This window comes from Pleurodeles waltl, chromosome 10 (genome assembly GCF_031143425.1).
Source record: "Pleurodeles waltl isolate 20211129_DDA chromosome 10, aPleWal1.hap1.20221129, whole genome shotgun sequence".
Taxonomy (NCBI): Eukaryota; Metazoa; Chordata; class Amphibia; order Caudata; family Salamandridae; genus Pleurodeles; species Pleurodeles waltl.
This window is the reverse complement of record NC_090449.1, coordinates 145,742,575-145,763,454: the sequence shown is the minus strand read 5'-3', so window position 1 is coordinate 145,763,454 and position 20,880 is coordinate 145,742,575. Positions and strand designations below refer to the sequence as shown.

The window sequence follows — 20,880 nt, the reverse complement described above, 5'->3', positions numbered from 1 at the left end:
TAGTATGGGATGCCTAAAAGGTAGGGGTTAGAGGGACAACACTCAGCTGTTCAATTGCAAAAGACGTGTGTTGCTGTAAACCAATAACTCAACGGTATCAAGATGTTCCCAACCTGGAATTCAAACACTATCAGGCTATTATTAACAATAATCACACAGAACCTCTTATCTATCAAGCGTTGGTAGCCAGCAGCTGCCAATCAAAAGGAACATCACTAGCAGTTAGCTAGTTTATATACATCCTAACAATGCACATATGTATACAGTGAGTAAGTGGCAAAGTCTGTCTTTGAAATGAAAGACTAGACCACTTCCAATCATTTTAAACCTATTAAAAATTCCCATGGAGCTAACCTAATGCGGGATCTGTGGAATTATAGTTGTATCTCAACAATATCATCCAAACGTATATACTGAAAAGGATGCTTTTCAGGAAGATCATGCTTTAGATTGTAGAACACCGAGTTGAAGGTTCTTCCTCGGGCTGAATCACTCAGGTTTCAGTCCCTATTGCTGTGGAGGGACTAATGGAGGTTCTCCCACCTTTCCCTGCTCTGAAAGCATCCTGTGAAGATAGTGCATCCCTTGGGTTTTATAACGTCTTCAGACCCGACACTCTGCCATGGATGTTGGCATAATTTTCAAATACTGTTCTGGTATGTTATGTTGCGCAGATTTGTAGAGTGCACTATCACCTAGGAGAGCATCCTCAGGAGTATTCGGGAAACTTTAACTTACTGGCACTCTGCATATGTTTCAACAGTCATTAGACTGGGGCAGCCATTTATTAACTCATTAAAATATTAAAGTCCACCAACTACAAAATCCAACATTGAAGGATATTATTTCGGATGTCCTCTACTCCATCAAGGGTATTTAAAGTAGGGTTCTTGCAATGACTCTCTCTATCACTCTTGCAAGTTCGAATGGGCAGACCTAGTAGGCATTTTGTCGCTTGTCACTCGCTATACGAATTCTGGAAAAAAGTATTTAATATATTTTATTTTATCAACCATAAATAAGTATGGCCATCAGACGAACTAACCACATTACTTTTGTCCAATTTATTCCAAAGGAAGTTACACATGTAGTATCCATCGCTATCATTGCCGCCAGGTTATGTGGTGCTACAGAATGGATAACACCAACATGAAGATACTGTCAGAGAATCCCTAGGATTTAGTGGTCATTTAGTAATTTGCCAATTTTTTGTATGTCATATTAAGCCATTCTCAGCAGCAGCTGCTGTTCTGATAGTGGGAGTATTACTTTTCGTTTTGATTGCTTGTTAGATATTCGAGATTGGTGGCGATTTAAATTGTGCTTCTTATAAACCGGCTCATTAGTATCCATAGCAAATTTTCAGTTTCAACAAAACAGAAGACCAGGGTGAATAAACAGAGTTATACACAAGAAGTAGGGAACGTCAATAGTAAAACAGCACAAAAGGTACAGAGCAGGAAGTAATTGAAGGACAGTAGCAGAGAAACATAAAACGTGAAGTCGTCAAGAAGAAAATAAACTTGGCAGAATTTCATAAAAGGGTTTCACCCAAAACTACTGAACTACAAATTCTCCAGAAAAATGAATAGTGAAAAAAAACTAAAAGAAACAATAAAGAATGAAATTTGAACTGGTAAAAAGCTAAATAAATGACAAAAACTGGGAAAACAAAGTAAAGGATAGCATCAATACTTAAATGGCATGGTGAAGAAGTATTGAAAACATAAACAAATATTTGGAAAATGTAAATTGTTTAAAAATATTTCAAGGTTACACAGAAACGAGTGGATAATCACATGTGATGAGGAATCCTATCTGAAAAAGAATCGAAAAGCAGATAATTAACATCAAGAAACATAATGCACTGGACACAGGTCTACGGCCAGACACAAGTGAAGAACACATGAGGGAGATAAGCGGACAAGCGAATTTACATGTAGGGAGGTATGAAGTCGGAAGCAACAGAGGGAGGAAGGAGGGAAAGAGGCTGGGGCTGTTTGAACAGCAAGGAAAGAGGATGAATAGAAAAAAAAAGCTGGGGGAAGAAACACAGAAATGCATAGCAGAGGAGAAAGCGATGAGAAGGGATGAGAAACAAATAGTGGGAGAAAAGAAGGAAAGACGGAAAGAAAGGAAGAAAGAAAGAAAGAAAGAAAGAACATAGCAAAATGAATGGTAAAGATAATTTGAAAGCTAGAAGGCAGGAATGGAGATGGTGCTTGATAAAAAAGAAAGTGGAACAGATAAGAAGCATAGTAAGCAATGGAAGACGAGGGAGAAGAAAACAACGTGAATAAAAAAACGAATAAGTAGGGATGAGTTTAAAGCGAAAACAGAGAAAAGAATAAAATGAAAAAGAAAAGGGCAAGAGAAAACAGGAAACAAGCGTTAGGGGAAGCTAGGAAACAGTAGAAAACAAGGTAAAAGAGAAAGAAAAAGTTAAACCAAGCTAGAAAACCTTAAAAAAATAAAAAGCGACATGCATTGAGAAGAAGAAAAGAAAACAGAAAAAAGAAATGAGAAGACAGAGTGGGGAGAGGTGTGGTGACACGGGGCTAGGTAGGGAGAGGAGGGGTCGGGGGAGGAAGAGGAGGGTGGGCCGTGCAGGCGCAGAGACCCTGAAGAGCGCGCGGAGAAAGTGCTGATCGCGGGGATTTGCCTGTATTTAGCAGAAGGGTCCCGGCGGCGGCGGCTGTGCGCGGGCAGGAGGCGGGAGCAGACTCGTGGCCGCCGCTCCCCTCGCCCACCGGCTGCCGCGTGTGCGGCCGCGGGCGCTGTCTGCCGGCTCCAGTGCTGAGAGGAGCTGCGGGGGGCAGCAGCGCTGGGCAGCTCCGGGCCGGGCACTGAGCCAGCGAGAGCCCGCCAGAGGCGCCAGCAGGTGGCCAGGGGTGCGGGGACCCCCCGGAGGAGACCATGAGGCTGCGCCTGGGAAGGGTGCCCGTGCCGCTCTACCTGCCCCAGCCCAGAGGGCACGAGAGCACCTGAAGGGGCAGGGCTTCTGCGGGGCCCCCAGCCACACTTCTGGATCTGTTTTTACAAGGGCGAAAAGCACAAGGCCGTATCTTTTGGAGGAATATTTGTGAATATGCGTATTTTTCCCGACTTGCAGTGGAGGGGCTGGTTCCAGCCAGAGACAAGAGGAATATGTTGGGGGGCAGGAGAGAGGCCGGTGCCGGCAGATAACTCTCGTGGAGCGTCCTGGGAGCGCTGAACTCCGTGCAGTGAGAGGTAAGACTCCTGTCCGACGCGCCGGGAGCTGGGAACAGGTGCATCGCACCAAAGAATGAAACAAAAGCAGGCACTGGTCTTACAGCAGAGACGAAACAGGACACGAAAAGTTCATTTTCAGGCTTGTGGGCTTCATTCGACTCATCAGTTAGCAGGGCACTCTATTTAAAAAAGAGAGACAAAGTGGTATTTCTTTCAATATACTGGGATATTCCTCCACGCCATTAGCACACAGGATTGAGTGCCCTCCTCCCACGGCGGCGAGCAGCGCCTGAGGCCGGTGGGGAGTCCGGTCTGGGCCCAGTAATTGTTGCTTACAGTCCCAGCCCTCCCAGGGTCCGCCTGACATGTTCTGCCTTCTGCCTGTGGTTTGTTACCTAGCTTATTTGTCTCTTTGTGTTGACGGTGTGTCCTCTGCAAGGCGCAGTGTGTGAATGAGCCGGCAATTTCGACCTCAGGCGGCTGCCTCGCCGGCTCCCACAGAATGGTGGTTTTTATCAGCAAAGAATGTCAGAAAGAGACACACACGAGCAACATACGAAAAACAACACACACAGGCGCGCACACATGCTACGATGCACACAGCACTCCTATCACACACTGACACACACATACTCTCACAAACCTACACATTCCCACCAACTCCACTTCCCCCCACACACACATATAAAATGCCCACGGCACATTACACCTCATACATATCTACAACACATTCACACCAGCATCCTTTAGCGCCGCGACACAGTACAAGGTGCATCTCATACACACCTCCATATGCAGACCACCTCCTCTGGCCCCACCGCCACCACTGCCACCTCTATCCACCCTCCAACCCACACAAACACACCCCAAACACATTGGTAAGAGCCTCTCCCACGTGCCCCGGGGTAGTCAGATAGTCTAATTTAAAAGTGACATCTCCTGCCTCTGAATCGCGGTGCCATGAAATTACCAGAACTAGAGCTATTTCTGTGCTTGCAATTAGCACCTGCCTCGAAGTACGGGAGCTAGTCCTCCCCCCCCTCCCATTGTCCCCCACCACCATCCGTGATCGCGGTGGCCTCCGTGTCAGATACACTCATATATACATATTGCACGATGTACTGACAACACTCCTGAAGTTTGACTTGGTATATGTGCAGGATGGGGGCAGTACTAAGCCCTCAACGGCAGGGGGCGCTAAGGCCTGGAAGCTTTCATATTGCGTTTGACACAGTTTCCAGCCGCTGCTGTTTGGGAAGATAGGATGATATAGAAAGATACAGGAGTTTGGACCCCCCTGGGACGGCGGGGTGAAGAGAAGACCGGGGTATATAAGAAGGTGTGTGTGTGTTGGGGGGCGGGGGGTCATTGCACACCGCTCGGGCCAATAGCGACAAGCATTGGCCGGTGCCCTTGTGTACTAAGGCCTTCTGACACAGGGCCCTGAGTTTGTTACCATGGCGACATCTTTGATCACTGAGTGTTTATGCGACCTTTCACCGCTAGAAAGTAGGTAAGGCACCGTTGCGTTGGGTACCAAAATACACCTGTACTTATATTTAGCTGCCAGTAGCGCCTAGAAACTTAAATTTGAGTAAAAATGCGATCAACGATAACGCCTACTGGTATCTGATGTTTGCTATTAGATGGCACGTATTGCCTGTGGTGTTTACCATAAAATCACGTGTCTTGCCTGGGGTGTTTGCCATGAATTAGGTCACATCTAACCCCGGTGGTGTCTGTCAGTAAGTAGATCACATGTATTGCTTCTGTTTTTGTCTGTGTTGTTGCCATTAAATCACATCTATTGCCTTTTGTGTTTGCCAGCTGATCGCATGGATTGCCTGTGGAGTTTCTCATTAAATGGCATGTATTGCCTGTTGTGTTTGTCATTTGATGAGATGTATCGCCTGTGGAGTTTGCCATTAGATCACATGTATTGCCTTTTGCGTTTGTCATTAGATGAATGTTTTGCCTTTGGAGTTTGCCATTAGATCACATATATTGCCTGCTGTGTTTGTCATTGGATCACACGTATTGCTTGTGGATTTTACCATTAGATCACATGTATTGCCTGTGGAGTTTGCAATTAGATCACATGTAGTGCCTATGGAGTTTGCCATTAGATCACATAGTTGGCCTGTGGAGTTTGCCATTAGATCACATAGTTTGCCTGTTGTGTTTGCCATTAGATCACATGCACTGCCTGTTGGGTTTGCCATTAGATCACATGTATTGCCTGTGGAGTTTGCCATTAGCTCACATGTATTGCCTGTTGTGTTTTACATTAGATCACATGTATTGCCTATGGAGTTTGCCATTAGATCACATGTATTGCCTGTTGTGTTTGCAATTAGATCACATGTATTCCCTGTTGTGTTTGCCATTAGATCACATGTATTGCCTGTGGAGTTTGCCATTAGATCACATGTATTGACTGTTGTGTTTGCCATTAGATCACGTGCATTACATGTTGGGTTTGCCATTCAATCACATGTATTGCCTGTTGGGTTTGCCATTCGATCACATGTATTGCCTGTTGGGGTTGCCATTCAAACACATGTATTGCCTGTTGGGCTTGTCATTAGATGACTTGTAGTGCCTGTTGTGTTTGCCATAGATCACATGTATTGCCTGTTGGGTTTGCCATTTGATCACATGTATTGCCTTTGGAGTTTGCGATTAGATCACATGTATTGCCTGTTGTGTTTGCCATTAGATCACGTGTATTGCCTGTTGGGTTTTCCATTCGATCACATGTATTGCCTGTTGGGTTTGCCATTCGATCACATGTATTGCCTGTTGGGTTTTACATTAGATCACAGGTATTGCCTATGGAGTTTGCCATTAGATCACATGCATTGCCTGTTGTATTTTACATTAGATCACATGTATTGCCTATGGAGTTTGCCATTAGATCACATGTATTGCCTGTTGTGTTTGCAATTAGATCACATGTATTCCCTGTTGTGTTTGCCATTAGATCACATGTATTGCCTGTGGAGTTTGCCATTAGATCACATGTATTGACTGTTGTGTTTGCCATTAGATCACGTGCATTACATGTTGGGTTTGCCATTCAATCACATGTATTGCCTGTTGGGTTTGCCATTCGATCACATGTATTGCCTGTTGGGGTTGCCATTCAAACACATGTATTGCCTGTTGGGCTTGTCATTAGATGACTTGTAGTGCCTGTTGTGTTTGCCATAGATCACATGTATTGCCTGTTGGGTTTGCCATTTGATCACATGTATTGCCTGTTGGGTTTGCCATTCGATCACATGTATTGCCTGTTGGGGTTGCCATTCAAACACATGTATTGCCTGTTGGGCTTGTCATTAGATGACTTGTAGTGCCTGTTGTGTTTGCCATAGATCACATGTATTGCCTGTTGGGTTTGCCATTTGATCACATGTATTGCCTTTGGAGTTTGCGATTAGATCACATGTATTGCCTGTTGTGTTTGCCATTAGATCACGTGTATTGCCTGTTGGGTTTTCCATTCGATCACATGTATTGCCTGTTGGGTTTGCCATTCGATCACATGTATTGCCTGTTGGGTTTTACATTAGATCACAGGTATTGCCTATGGAGTTTGCCATTAGATCACATGCATTGCCTGTTGTGTTTGCCATTAGATCACATGTATTCCCTGTTGTGTTTGCCATTAGATCACGTGTATTACATGTTGGGTTTGCCATTAGATCACATGTATGGCCCGTGGTGCACTTCCTTCGCTTCTCTCTTTGTGCACAAGCAGCTCGCACGTTCTGCAGCTAAAACTCTCACCTTCCTCTCAACTTTTACACACATTGACACTTTTCCCAACTTCACTTGACTGTATATGAAAAAGGAGCACGTGCTGCACCCAAAGACGTGTAAACACACCGGTTAGGGAACGAATCTCTCCTTTACTCTGTGCCAGCCTGTAAATGCACTGACTGTATAGCGATTATGCCACTTTTAGGCTGCTTCAAGGTGCTGAAGGGGTGTCGAATAGGACACGAGAGGGGAGGGGTCTTACGAGAGAGAGAAGGGGGCACGATATCTTTACTTGATAGGCTGGACCTTGGGGCTTTTGCATTTATGTAGGTGCAACACCAGCACATGAATTCACATAGGATGCAGCGGGAATGATGACGTGTTAATAGGAGCCTGGGCTGCCCAGGAAGCCTTCATTTTATATTTCTTATGCTCATCCCAGGGCACCACATATTTTCTGCTTTCCAGTCTGATACTTGTAGTCTGGAATGTTTAATGGAGAAAACGGAACTACAAGTCCCAGAATGCAACGTAAAACATGGCATGGGTGAGGTACTGCCACACGGCCCGGAAAACACGAGAGCCCCGGGCTCCTATTCATTGAGATGCTACGCGTTCCCATTTGACCCAAGCGAGGGATGATGATTTAACAATGACCTAGAGTTGCCAGATAATTCTGCGTAACTCAGACACAATTTTTCCAGTCCTGGGCTTTCCTTTTACAAAGTATTTCTTTCAGTTTTATTAGTCCAACTGCTTTTGACCTGAGACGAGACTACAATTCCCAGCGTACACTGATTAGTTAACCGAAAACCCAGTACTCGATACTTGGGCCCATGTTTATACTTTTTTAGCGCCGCATTTGCGTCATTTTTTTGACGCAAAAGCGGGGCGAACTTACAAAATACAATTGTATTTTGTAACTTTGCACCGCTTTTGCATCAAAAAGCGGCGCAAATGCGGCGATAAAAAAAGTACAAATATGGGCCTTGGAGTAGCTATGAAATAGATCATGTGGTAATCCCTCTCTACCAACTCCTTAGTGACCAAGAAAGTTTCAGGCGGTGGTCTGTATGGCTGTGTGGTCTCCAAGAATACCTTTTAAACCCCCCACCATCCATTTTATTACTGCGAAAAATACAGCAGATTACATTTTTGGCGCACTTAACTGTATAGGAAACTGATGGCCACAATCTACCTTTCAGTCCAATCAGGGCCACTAACATCATCAGGGGCGTAGACCCCTTTTGGGGGCGTAGGTGTTAGCCCGCTAAGAAATGTATTCTATGGTAAATAGTCTGGTCCAAGTTCTATCAGTCGTGTCTGCCAAATTTCACCTGGGATTGTTCCATGCCCAGACTGACAAAGCGGTATGCGTACAGCGTCTTGAGACCCTAATGGGTGAGTAGTGCGCTATACAAGTACGAAGTTTACAAAACCACACACACTCTCCTCTGTGCTTTGAGGCCTTAAAAATGTTGATTAGATTAAAAAGCATTGCGTTTTAAGTATCCCTAACAAATCCGCACTCCTCTTCCTTTCCATTGCCCCTGGAGCCCCGTCCCCATGTCTTGCTGCTCATATAATGTGTTTTAACAAGGTGATTAACAGTGCTTTACATAGAGCAGTTGGACGTGCAGTTATGGTTGTGCTGTCTAACCTGGTACTAATCTCAAAGGCCTTCCAGGAGACAAGGCTGAGCTGACCATGATTCAAACAGTTGATGTGCAGGTAGCACACATTTCAGAAGTGAATGCTTAACCCTCTGTACTTTATTAAATCATGTACCCTTGGTATGCCCATGGCCAATGCTCAGTTCTAACAAAGACTTCATACAAGAACAAGCATTGATGAATCCAGTATACCTGCTCAAGATGTGATAACACATGCACTGATAGCACATTAGATGGACACAAACACAGCAGGGAGGTATCAGGAGTGTACAGAGAGGGCTATCAACTGAAAGTTCCTCATTCGGTTAAATACACGCACTCAATTGCATGTGGAAGAATACTTCCAAACAGCCAATAGCGGGAGGTGAGAGTTACATGAGCCACTGAACTGAGCCAAGCCATCTCGTATTTGAGTATTTCACTCCACCTAGAAGTTTTAACCATATAAAGAAGCCGCCCGGAAGTCTACCTAAAGTCTCAGAAGTCGTATACCATTTGTTGACTTCCCAGAGCTTGCTAGTGTAGAGTTGGAGGTGATGCATTCAGGGATGTAATTTGAGATGTCATCAGTGATGTCATAAATGGTGCGGTAGAAAATGTCATGAGTGACGTAATATGTGAGGTCAGAGGCAATGCTTGTCAGGGCTGCACGTTATAGTTAGCTATGTTTTGTGTGTGTGTACATTGTGTACCTAAATATAAAAACAGAAATATGTTTTTTAATGTTTTGGTGCAAATCTATTCACTAGTTTTTGAAACCCTTTCATTTGAAAAAGTGCTGGGTGGGCTTGAAAATAACTCGCAGAAGTGAGACAAAGAGATAGGAGTTGTAGGGTGGTTCAAAGGTGGAATCAAGGCTGGGCAGCCTCGGTATTTGGTAATCTCATTATTTGGCAAAATCTGTCACAACCTCTTAAGAAAAACTTGGGGCCCATGAACTTTTGTTTTTAATGTAATATGAGCGCTGGATTTCACAGACCGGCTATGCTTTCTGTTGTTAGTATATAATAAAGTTTTTGAACTATGATGAATTTCAGAAGGCTTGAAATATCCGTGCCCAGCCCAGTGCCACCAGGGCACCATGTTCCTTGCCTTTGACGTGCCCTGAGTGCAGGAGGGAGAGCCGGCCAGCGTGCGCTCCTCTGCCAGGCCCAGCTGATGCCTGGAGGTTGGACTGGTGCCATGGGAAAACTACAAACTGTTTAAGCATGAAATACTGGCGCTGAGCTCCGGCAAGCAAAGGAGGGTCTCTGGGCATGTGAGTTTGTCATAGAGTTTTGAGTATTTACGTACATAACTGTGACTCAGATATGACCCCTTGCCTCGGATGCCTCCTAGAAAAAGGGTGCACATTCCCAGCAGGGCTGGATAGGGGTCACTCGGGCATTGGCCACCAGCACTGAGAGTGGATAAGACCTGCAGGGCTGGATAGGGGTCACTCGGGGCCTGTTCACGACCACTGGGAACAAATCAGACCTGCAGCGCTGAATAGGGGTCACTCGGGCACTGGGCACAGACTCTAAGAACGAATCAGACCTGCTGGGCTGGATAGGGGTCAGTCGGGCATTGACCGCCAGCACTGAGAGTGGATCAGACCCGCACGGCTGGATAGTGGTCAGTCGGGCACTGACCACCAGCACTGAGAATGGATAAGACCTGCAGGGCTGGTTAGGGGTCAGTCGGGCACTGGGCACAGCCACTAAGAACGAATTAGACCTACTGGGCTGGATAGGGGTCAGTCGGGCATTGACCACCAGCACCGAGAGTGGATAAGACCTCCAGGGCTGGTTAGGGGTCAGTCGGGCACTGGGCACAGCCACTAAGAACGAATCAGACCTACAGGGTTGGATAGGGGTCAGTCGGACACTAGGCAGAGCCACTGAAAACGAATCAGACCTGGAGGGCTGCATAGGGGTCATTTGGGCACCGGGCACAGCCACCGAGAACGGATAAGACCTGCAGGGCTGTATAGGGGTCAGTCGGGCACTGGACACAGCCACTGAGAACGAATCAGACCTACAGGGCTGGATAGTGATCACTTGGGCACTGGGCCGAGCCACTGAGAATGGATCAGATCTGCTGGGCTGGATGGGTCTGTCGACTGGGCACGACCACTGAGAACGGATGAAACCTGCTGGGCTGGATAGGGCTCAGCCAGGCAGTGCGAACGTCCAATGAGAACGAATTGGACCTACAGGAATGCACAGGGGTCAGTCGGGCACTGGGCACAGACCCGGAGAACGATTCAGACCCGCACGGCTGGATAGGGGTCAGTCGGGCATTGACCACCAGCACTGAGAGTGGACTAGACCTGCTGGGCTGGATAGGGGTCAGTCCGGCCCTGTTCACGACCACTGAGAACAAATCAGACCTGCAGGGCTGAATAGGGGTCACTCGGGCACTGGGCACAGCCACTAAGAACGAATCAGACCTGCTGGCCTGGATAGGGGTCAGTCGGGCACTGACCACCAGCACTGAGAGTGGATAAGACTTGCAGGGCTGGATAGGGGTCAGTCGGGCACTGGGCACAGCCACTATGAACGAATCAGACCTGCAGGGCTGGATAGGGTTCAGCCGGGCACTGACCACCAGCACTGACAGTGGACTACTAAGACCTGCAGGGCTGGATAGGGGTCGGTCGGGCACTGACCGCCAGCACTGAGAGTGGATCAGACCTGCAGGGCTGGGTAGGGGTCAGTCGGGCACTGGGCACAGCCACTGAGAATGGATAAGACCTGCAGGGCTGGATAGGGGTCAGTCGGGCACTGGGCACAGCCACTGAGAGTGGATCAGACCTGCAGGGCTGGATAGGGGTCAGTCGGGCCCTGGGCGCAGCCACTGAGAGTGGATCAGACCTGCAGGGCTGGATATAGGGGTCAGTCGGGCCCTGGGTGCAGCCACTGAGAGTGGATCAGACCTGCAGGGCTGGATATAGGGGTCAGTCGGGCACTGGGCGCAGCCACTGAGAGTGGATCAGACCTGCAGGGCTGGGTAGGGGTCAGTCGGGCACTAGAGTGGATCAGACCTGCAGGGCTGGATATAGGGGTCAGTCGGGCCCTGGGCGCAGCCACTGAGAGTGGATCAGACCTGCAGGGCTGGATATAGGGGTCAGTCGGGCCCTGGGCACAGCCACTGAGAGTGGATCAGACCTGCAGGGCTGGATAGGGGTCAGTCGGGCACTGGGCGCAGCCACTGAGAGTGGATCAGACCTGCAGGGCTGGGTAGGGGTCAGTCGGGCACTGGGCACAGCCACTGAGAGTGGATCAGACCTGCATCACGTTTCCATCTGTCAGTCTTAGCTGCTCAAATGTCTGAAGAGGAATACAGCTGCAACACTTTCACCACACACTGCCCTCTGCCCACCTTACATACTCTCAACCTCTGTTCCCGTCTACTCACAATGCACGTGGCTGTTATTCTGTGTTATGCTCTGATGAGTCTTGTGAGTTTTGTTTCTCTTTGTTGTGTTGTGTTAGTGTGCGTTATGTCATGTTGTGTCGTGTTAATTTCTCCTATCCTATATAGCATTATGTTATGTAATTACATATTGTGTTGTGTCATCTACGTTATATTGCATTATCCTGTGTTGCCTTATTTTATGATTACAGAGATTGACATTCAATAAAACGCAGTTTTGAGTTTTTTTCGAATTTAAGTGGTAATTGTCCTTTCTGAACGTTCTCAAATGTAGGCTTGTCTTTATGGGGTAATGCCACAGTTATTTGTAATGTTATTAAGTGAGTGTGTTATGTTATCGTGCGTTGTTTTCTTTTTTCCTTCTATGTTGTGCTGTGTTAGGTGGAGTTGGTTTAAGACGTATTATTTTATGTTGGGTTATCTTGTGTTAACTTTTGCTTCCCTATGTTGTGTCATGTTATGTAATAGTATGTTGTGGTTTGTTATGTCATGGTACGTTACATTGTGTTATGGTATTTTATGTAATTACATGTATTGCCCTTCAATAGAAACTTTTTTTGAGTATTTGTTTCGAATTTATAGGGGCAATGATCCTTTCTGAAGAATGTAATCTTGCCCTCAAAGTATAGCGCCCATTATGTACACATGTCGGCACTATAAATCATTAAATCACAGGCTCACTCAAGAAATGTTGATCCGAAGGTCACAAGTTCACATTCTGAGAAGGCCCAATCAGCCTTCCAGCCTTCTAAGGCCAGTAAATTGAGTATCATGCCACCTGTTGGTAGCTCCTACAAACAGTAGGACTGCAGTATGAAGCGCTAAAAAGAGAGTCAAGATATTATTATAGCTAACACCCCTCCACCACGCTAAGGGGCATATTTACAAGCCCCTAGCGCCACCTTGTGCCACCCCAGCATCATTTTTTTGACACTAAGATGGCTTAAGGAGGCCTGTCTCCTGCACCGTATTTACAAAGTGGCACAGTGCTTGCATTAGGCCACTTTGTAAACCCTTTCGCCACATTATGCCTGCGCCAGGCATGTTGTATGCAAAGGGGGGGGGGGGGTGTTCCGACGCAGGGAGATCTGAAAAAATGTCGCAGTGAAATTTACAACATTTCACGGTGCCGTTTTATCCATCATTTTTGCTGCTTGCTCAGATCAGGCGTTAAAATGACGCACCCATTTTAGCAGTGGGCCACTCTGTGCCTTGCTGCACTAGTGTCAACACTTTTGACACTAGTGCAGCAAAGCACCACAATAGTGTCAACAAGGTTGACGCAATTGTCCTAACGACCTCCATGGTGCACCATATTGTAAATACGTACCAACAATTGTGTCGTTAGGAGGGCAGGGGTGACGCAAGAAAAATGGCGCCCGGGGACTGATGTGCCACTTTCATGTAAATATGCCCCTAAGATTCTTATACCTGGTGTGCTGAGGCTGTTGCAGTTCTACGACCTTATGACACTCAAGTGCTGTCCTGGTGACAAAACATAGACCCTGCGTGTGTAGGAATTGTTTTGTCAGTGGAGTAATGGATTATATACTTCGATTCATACTGTTTTCCGTAGGTGACTGGCGACCAGTAATGAATGGCTCGCCACGTGGTGGGTGAACAGCTGTTTGTTCACTTTCCCTTTTAGGTTCCTATACACGGACTATTGCTTAATCCAGAAAAGAGGGGTGTCTTTTTTAACTTTCTCCTCTCCCCCCGGTAAGTAAGGCGTATAACTCCTTAAGCAATGCACCAGTGGTCGCGGAAGGGCTTCAGTGTGGGAAGTGAAGCTGTACTCACCTTGGAAAATATCACGGTTTTCCATTTTGGGCATCTTTATTTCTGGGGAGATGTCCTGCACTGCCAAAGTTTGTATACATATCCTGCTATGTACCACACAAAAAGAAAACACCAAAAACAACAAGAATGTAGGTATACATTTAAAATAAAAATATTAAATAGGCCTCAGCATAGGGCTGCAAATGCCATTTTTTGCCACTGACAGGTACTGTCTTGCCAGAATCTGGTGCTTGGCTGGCCTGCATTTGCATAATCCCGCTAAATCTCGTGCAGAGTACTGTGAGAACAGGTGTAGGAAGCCAATGGGAGCCCTGATGAATGTGGCCGCCAATTGTTTCCGGGCTCCGGAGCCCATCAGGTCTAACAAAGATGCCCCCTTCTAAATCAGTGTACAAGATGGCAGGGGTCAAACTAAGCTGTGAAGCATTTTACTTTCTTAAGGTATGTATGTATGTTTGTTGCTTAGTTCTGTGGGTGTGCCCGTGTTTTAAATCATTATCAGCCTTTATACAGCACGATACAAACACACTTGTTTTTGCAATTTCATAATAGACTTTAGCTGCTACCGAACACAATGCTATTTATTTGCTCAACCTTAGACGAATAAATAATGGATTTAACACCTGCAAGGACCCAAACAAGTGCCTCACAGATTAGAGGCGGATGTATAGAGAAGACGCATAAACCACAGAACTAGGGGTGGAACTTGACATGTGGGGGTGACCACGGATCCATGCGACAACACTGACCTACTGAGCTGCCATACTAAGGTATAACCAGGACCTTCATGTCACACCCACTTCACTGCAGCAGCCCCATCAGCATAGTATGCAATTTTAAATGTAAAACTATGATCGCAGACTGCCTATAGGTTCAAGCAGCAAGTGTATTGGCCAACCAAGCTGTCTTACCTACATTATATAATGAAACTTGCTGCATACCCATATACATGTCAGCAGGTATGTCCACCCTTTAAGACACTTTAAATCTAATTAAAGAAGCCAAAACAGCTTCACTAACCCATTTTTACCTTGTCAATTTATTTTGGGGCAGACTTTGCAAAAATAATGCCTACGTACTGGCAAATCATAAGTTTACTCGCATTGAGATGTTTGATATGACTCCGCCCTTTAGTGATCAAGACTCTCTCTATGGCTGTCAACGCATAGGCAAAGGAAGTAGGGGTGCGGGGAGCTGTAGCACCCCCAAAATAACCAAGTCGGAGTTCACAAGGTGAATCAGCACTAAATATACCTGTAAATTCTGTTTTAATGCGGTAACATTTGATGTGCTTCAAAGACAGTGGTCACATGGCAGGCACTATGTTCTGGCGAGCAAGCGAGATGGTTTTTTCAAGCGAGCAATGTGACAGCAACCAAGTGTCCCAGGTCCATGAGTGATGTGCTACACCAGGCCATGTTTTTTTCTTTGAATTCTGTGACTTATAGTCCTATATTATAATGGAAGAAACACGACTACAAGTCCCAGAATTCAAATAAAAAACCTGGACACCACGCATGACCTGGGAAACTTGGCAGGGCTGATGTGACATTCTTGAAGGGGCGCAGGTAGTGTGAAAGAAAATGTTGTAGGTTTTCACTTTTTTCTAAAAGACAAAATGTAAATACCTGTAAATAAACTGTACACCTTTTTCAGAATATACCAGCAGTTGGAAAGCACACATAAAACACATTTTTTTTATAATTCTGAAGTGTGATGGAAACAAGAATTTTGATAGGGTCAAAACAAATAAAGATATATTTCCTGAAAGCCCGATTTCTACACATTATCATTTGAGTGCTCTTTAACAGTAAAACTGCATGTCTGAGCAAATGTAGTGGCCACTTCAGTGAGCGGGCGTTGTCTCTAAAAGATACTGTGCTACAAGGTTACAGTAATATATTTGCAACAGCGTTCCCCAAAGAGCACCACCAGCTTCACACTACACCCTCAGCACTCTCCCGCTTAATATACTTACTACAGCGGGTGCTTCACAATCACCATGACTTCGGTGACGTAACATTGATGGCAGCACCACTGTCCACTTCCGCCCCGATATCTGGAGCGCAAGAGTACCTTGCATCCATCTCCAGCTCTTCCGCTCACTCTCTCCTCCGTGCTCTGCCGCCAGGGCTGGACCCCGGGGTACATCGGTCTCTGCGGGGATTGGATGAGAAGCCTGGCCCTGCTCTGCCTCAGCCTCTCATTAGACAGCAGGCACGCGGGAGGGAACGCGGACTTCCCACGTCAAGGGGTCCGTCCGCTCATGAGATGCGGCCTGCGGGTTACTTTACCATCGGTGGGAGCGACGAGGGATGTAAAAAAATACAGGGGCTTGTTAGGGTCGAGCCTGCGTTGCATGCGCTTGCGCATGCGTATCGCAGCGAGACGCTTTAGTATTTAGAAAAGAGCTCGGAGCCCTGTCAACTTCACGTCAGTGTTTTTTATTGGTTCGTGGGCTTGCCTAATAAAATCTGCTTGCTTTCATTAGTCGAAGGCACGCATATGTCATGCCTTTTCCGGTAGCTAGCCCTCCTCGAGCACAGCGACCAAGTACAGAAAACATGCGAGGCTCGCTGTTTTCCATCGGGCTCGTGGACTTCTTTTTCTCTAATTTACGAGCGCGATCTCACTTGGCAGAAGTCGTGCGCTTTACATAGTTAATTTCCCTGTTTCGGGTTATGTACATAAATGCACTTTTGCCCGATAGGTGAAAAGTCGGGTTAGGAGTTTACAACGCGATCAGCTCTAACATGAGCAAACGCGAGACCCGATGCATTGTAAATGCTTGTTTTTATGTCTGCCAGTCCACAGCCATTGGGCGATAATGCTGCCTGAAGCCCTTGGGGTGCCATGGCTCTAATGTAAGCAACGAAAATGCCCCCCTAACCCCAAGTTTCTAGGGAAAAACAGCTATGATTGGGGTTCACCCGTGGAACCCTATGCCACTGCTCCTGCTGAACTATTGCCAGCTACACTGCTGCCTCATGCAAGCAGCAGCGGTTCTTCAGTGGGCTTCGACGTATCTTTTTATCAACTACTAATGTTATCAACAGTATTGCTTCAGTTATTACCGAAATTAACATGAATCCGATATTTGCATCAACACGTCACACACCCAAAGCTCTGTGTACAATAAATGTAGGTGTGCATGGCCGGGTGAGCGGGTTTTAGAGAGGCTGGGGTGAGGGTACTCAAATCCTATAGAAACATGTGCTGCATCCCATTAATTCCTAGACTTTCTTTACTTAGGCCACTCCAGGCAGTTGCCTTACAGCACCATCATGAAAAGAGCACCAGAGGGTGCCAGATTGCAATAAACATTTTCATGAATGGCCCTGTGGTGAGAGGAGGGTAACAGGGCTGGACTGGGTACCCAATAGCAGCCCTGAGGAAACTGCTCAAGCCGGTAGCGCTCCCTTCACCTCCTCACCCAATCTCTTTTTGTATTCATCCATCCTCTCTCTCTCTCTTGTCTCCCTCTCTCATCTCTTACTCTCTCCCTTTCCATTCCCTCCATGTATTTGTCCCTCTCATGAAGCCTCCCGCTCCTGCTGCACTTCACCTAGGGGAGCTGGGGAAATGACTGAGGCACCAAGAGTGACCCTGGGCTTTTACAAGTGGCCTCCAAGGGCACCAGTCCACTGGGGAGATGCCCGGTGGGATAAAAGGCCTGTCTGGCCCTGGACGGCGACCCACTCAGAAAGGGTCTGTTGACCCTAACACCCCATTAAATGTCACCTTTTCTCATTAAATGGTGAAGCTGAAACTGGTCAGATAGTCCGATGAATTATCCATCTATTTTTGAAAACTATGTGTGAGATGCAGGTCACAAGTTTAAATCCTGGCAAGCCCTTTAACCTTCTGAGATTGACATTAAGGCACTAAGAAATGGTAAAACATAGTGATAACAGCACTACAAATCTGTGATAGAAAGCTCTATTAACGCAATTAATACTAAATTGCAAATGGCTTTCATGCTGCAGCCGAAGGGAGACAGTTGTGGTATCTTCAAAGGTAGCAATGAACAGTCTGTGCTAGTCAAAGAAAGGTATAATGGTTGGAAGAGCTCACATTGTTTGCCTGATTTTTAGGGTTCAGCAACACACAACTTTAGCAGTCCGTTGGCCTGTCCTGTTGTTTCCAATATATATAGAGTGGGCTTTAGGTCAGCCCCTTGCTCATTGAGTGTAGGAGGCTGGACTGGCTTGTAGTGAGTACCAAGGGGTACTTGCACCTTGCACCAGGCCCAGTTATCCCTTATTAGTGTATAGGGTGTCTAGCAGCTTAGGCTGATAGATAATGGTAGCTTAGCTTAGCAGCTTAGGCTGAACTAGGAGACATGTGAAGCTACCACAGTACCACAAGTGTCACTTGCACAATATCATAAGAAAACACAATACACAGTTATACTAAAAATAAAGGTACTTTATTTTTATGACAATATGCCAAAGTATCTTAGAGTGTACCCTCAGCAAGAGGATAGCAAATATACACAAGTTATATGTACACAATACCAAAAATATGCAGTATAGTCTTAGAAAACAGTGCAAACAATGTATAGTTACAATAGGATGCAATGGGGACACATAGGGATAGGGGCAACACAAACCATATACTCCAAAAGTGGAATGCGAACCACGAATGGACCCCAAACCTATGTGACCTTGTAGAGGGTCGCTGGGACTATTAGAAAATAGTGAGAGTTAGAAAATTAGCCCTCCCCAAGACCCTGAAAAGTGAGTGCAAAGTGCACTAAAGTTCCCCCAAAGACAAAGAAGTCGTGATAGAGGAATAATGCAGGAAAGACACCAACCAACTATGCAACAACTGTGGATTTCCAATCTAGGGTACCTGTGGAACAAGGGGACCAAGTCCAAAAGTCACAAGCAAGTCGGAGATGGGCAAATGCCCAGGAAATGCCAGCTGTGGGTGCAAAGAAGCTTCTACTGGACATAAGAAGCTGCGGTTTCTGCAGGAACGAAAAGGGCTAGAGACTTCCCCTTTGGTGAACGGATCCCACTAGCCGTGGAGAGTCGTGCAAAAGTGTTTTCCCGCCGAAAGAACACCAACAAGCCTTGCTAGCTGCAAATCGTGCGGTTAGCGTTTTTGGACACTGCTGAGGCCCAGGAGGGACCAGCAGGTCGCAAATTGGACCAAGAGAGAGAGGGGACGTCGAGCAAGACAAGGAGCCCTCTCTGAAGCAGGTAGCACCCGGAGAAGTGCCAGAAACAGGCACTACGAGGATGTGTGAAACGGTGCTCGCCGAAGTTGCACAAAGGAGTCCCACGTCGCCGGAGACCAACTTAGAAAGTCGTGCAATGCAGGTTAGAGTGCCGTGGACCCAGGCTTGGCTGTGCACAAAGGATTTCCGCCGGAAGTGCACGGAAGCCGGAGTATTTGCAAAAGACGCGGTTTCCAACAATGCAGTCTGGCGTGGGGAGGCAAGGACTTACCTCCACCAAACATGGACTGAAGAGTCACTGGACTGTGGGAGTCACTTGGACAGAGTTGCTGGATTCGAGGGACCTCGCTCGTTGTGCTGAGAGGAGACCCAAGGGACCGGTCATGCAGCTTTTTGGTGCCTGCGGTAGCAGGGGGAAGATTCCGTCGACCCACGGGAGATTTCTTCGGAGCTTCTGGTGCAGAGAGGAGGCAGACTACCCCCACAGCATGCACAAGCAGGAAAACAGTTGAGAAGGCGGCAGGATCAGCGTTACAGAGTTGCAGTAGTCGTCTTAGCTACTATGTTGCAGTTTTTCAGGCTTCCAGCGCGGTCAGCAGTCGATTCCTTGGCAGAAGGTGAAGAGAGAGATGCAGAGGAACTCTGATGAGCTCTTGCATTCGTTATCTAAAGTTTCCCCAGAGACAGAGACCCTAAATAGCCAGAAAAGAGGGTTTGGCTACCTAGGAGAGAGGATAGGCTAGCAACACCTGAAGGAGCCTATCAGAAGGAGTCTCTGACGTCACCTGGTGGCACTGGCCACTCAGAGCAGTCCAGTGTGCCAGCAGCACCTCTGTTTCCAAGATGGCAGAGGTCTGGAGCACACTGGAGGAGCTCTGGACACCTCCCAGGGGAGGTGCAGGTCAGGGGAGTGGTCACTCCCCTTTCCTTTGTCCAGTTTCACGCCAGAGCAGGGCTAAGGGGTCCCCTGAACCGGTGTAGACTGGCTTATGCAGAATTGGGCACATCTGTGCCCAAGAAAGCATTTCCAGAGGCTGGGGGAGGCTACTCCCCCCCTGCCTTCACACCATTTTCCAAAGGGAGAGGGTGTAACACCCTCTCTCAGAGGAAGTCCTTTGTTCTGCCATCCTGGGACAAGCCTGGCTTGACCCCAGGGGGGCAGAAACCTGTCTGAGGGGTTGGCAGCAGCAGCAGCTGCAGTGAAACCCCAGGAAAGGCAGTTTGGCAGTACCAGGGTCTGTGCTACAGACCACTGGGATCATGGGATTGTGCCAACTATGCCAGGATGGCATAGAGGGGGCAATTCCATGATCATAGACATGTTACATGGCCATATTCGGAGTTACCATTGTGAAGCTACATATAGGTAGTGACCTATATGTAGTGCACGCGTGTAATGGTGTCTCCGCACTCACAAAGTCAGGGGAATTGGCCCTGAACAATGTGGGGGCACCTTGGCTAGTGCCAGGGTGCCCTCACACTAAGTAACTTTGCACCTAACCTTTACCAAGTAAAGGTTAGACATATAGGTGACTTATAAGTTACTTAAGTGCAGTGTAAAATGGCTGTGAAATAACGTGGACGTTATTTCACTCAGGCTGCAGTGGCAGGCCTGTGTAAGAATTGTCAGAGCTCCCTATGGGTGGCAAAAGAAATGCTGCAGCCCATAGGAATCTCCTGGAACCCCAATACCCTGGGTACCTCAGTACCATATACTAGGGGATTATAAGGGTGTTCCAGTATGCCAATGTAAATTGGTAAAATTGGTCACTAGCCTGTTAGTGACAATTTGTACAGAGAGAGCATAACCACTGAGGTTCTGGTTAG

At 46.9% G+C, this 20,880-nt stretch overlaps 1 protein-coding gene across 1 annotated transcript in view; it reads left to right on the top strand.

Annotated features, from left to right (window-relative positions):
- The first annotated feature begins 2,667 nt into the window (after nt 1–2,667).
- KCNJ12 (potassium inwardly rectifying channel subfamily J member 12) overlaps nt 2,668–20,880 on the top strand; it is a 174,219-nt gene continuing 156,006 nt past the window's right edge. The window contains exon 1 of the mRNA XM_069210032.1: nt 2,668–3,231. The gene's annotated coding sequence lies outside the window, so the exon portion shown is untranslated. The remainder of the gene's footprint in view (nt 3,232–20,880) is intronic.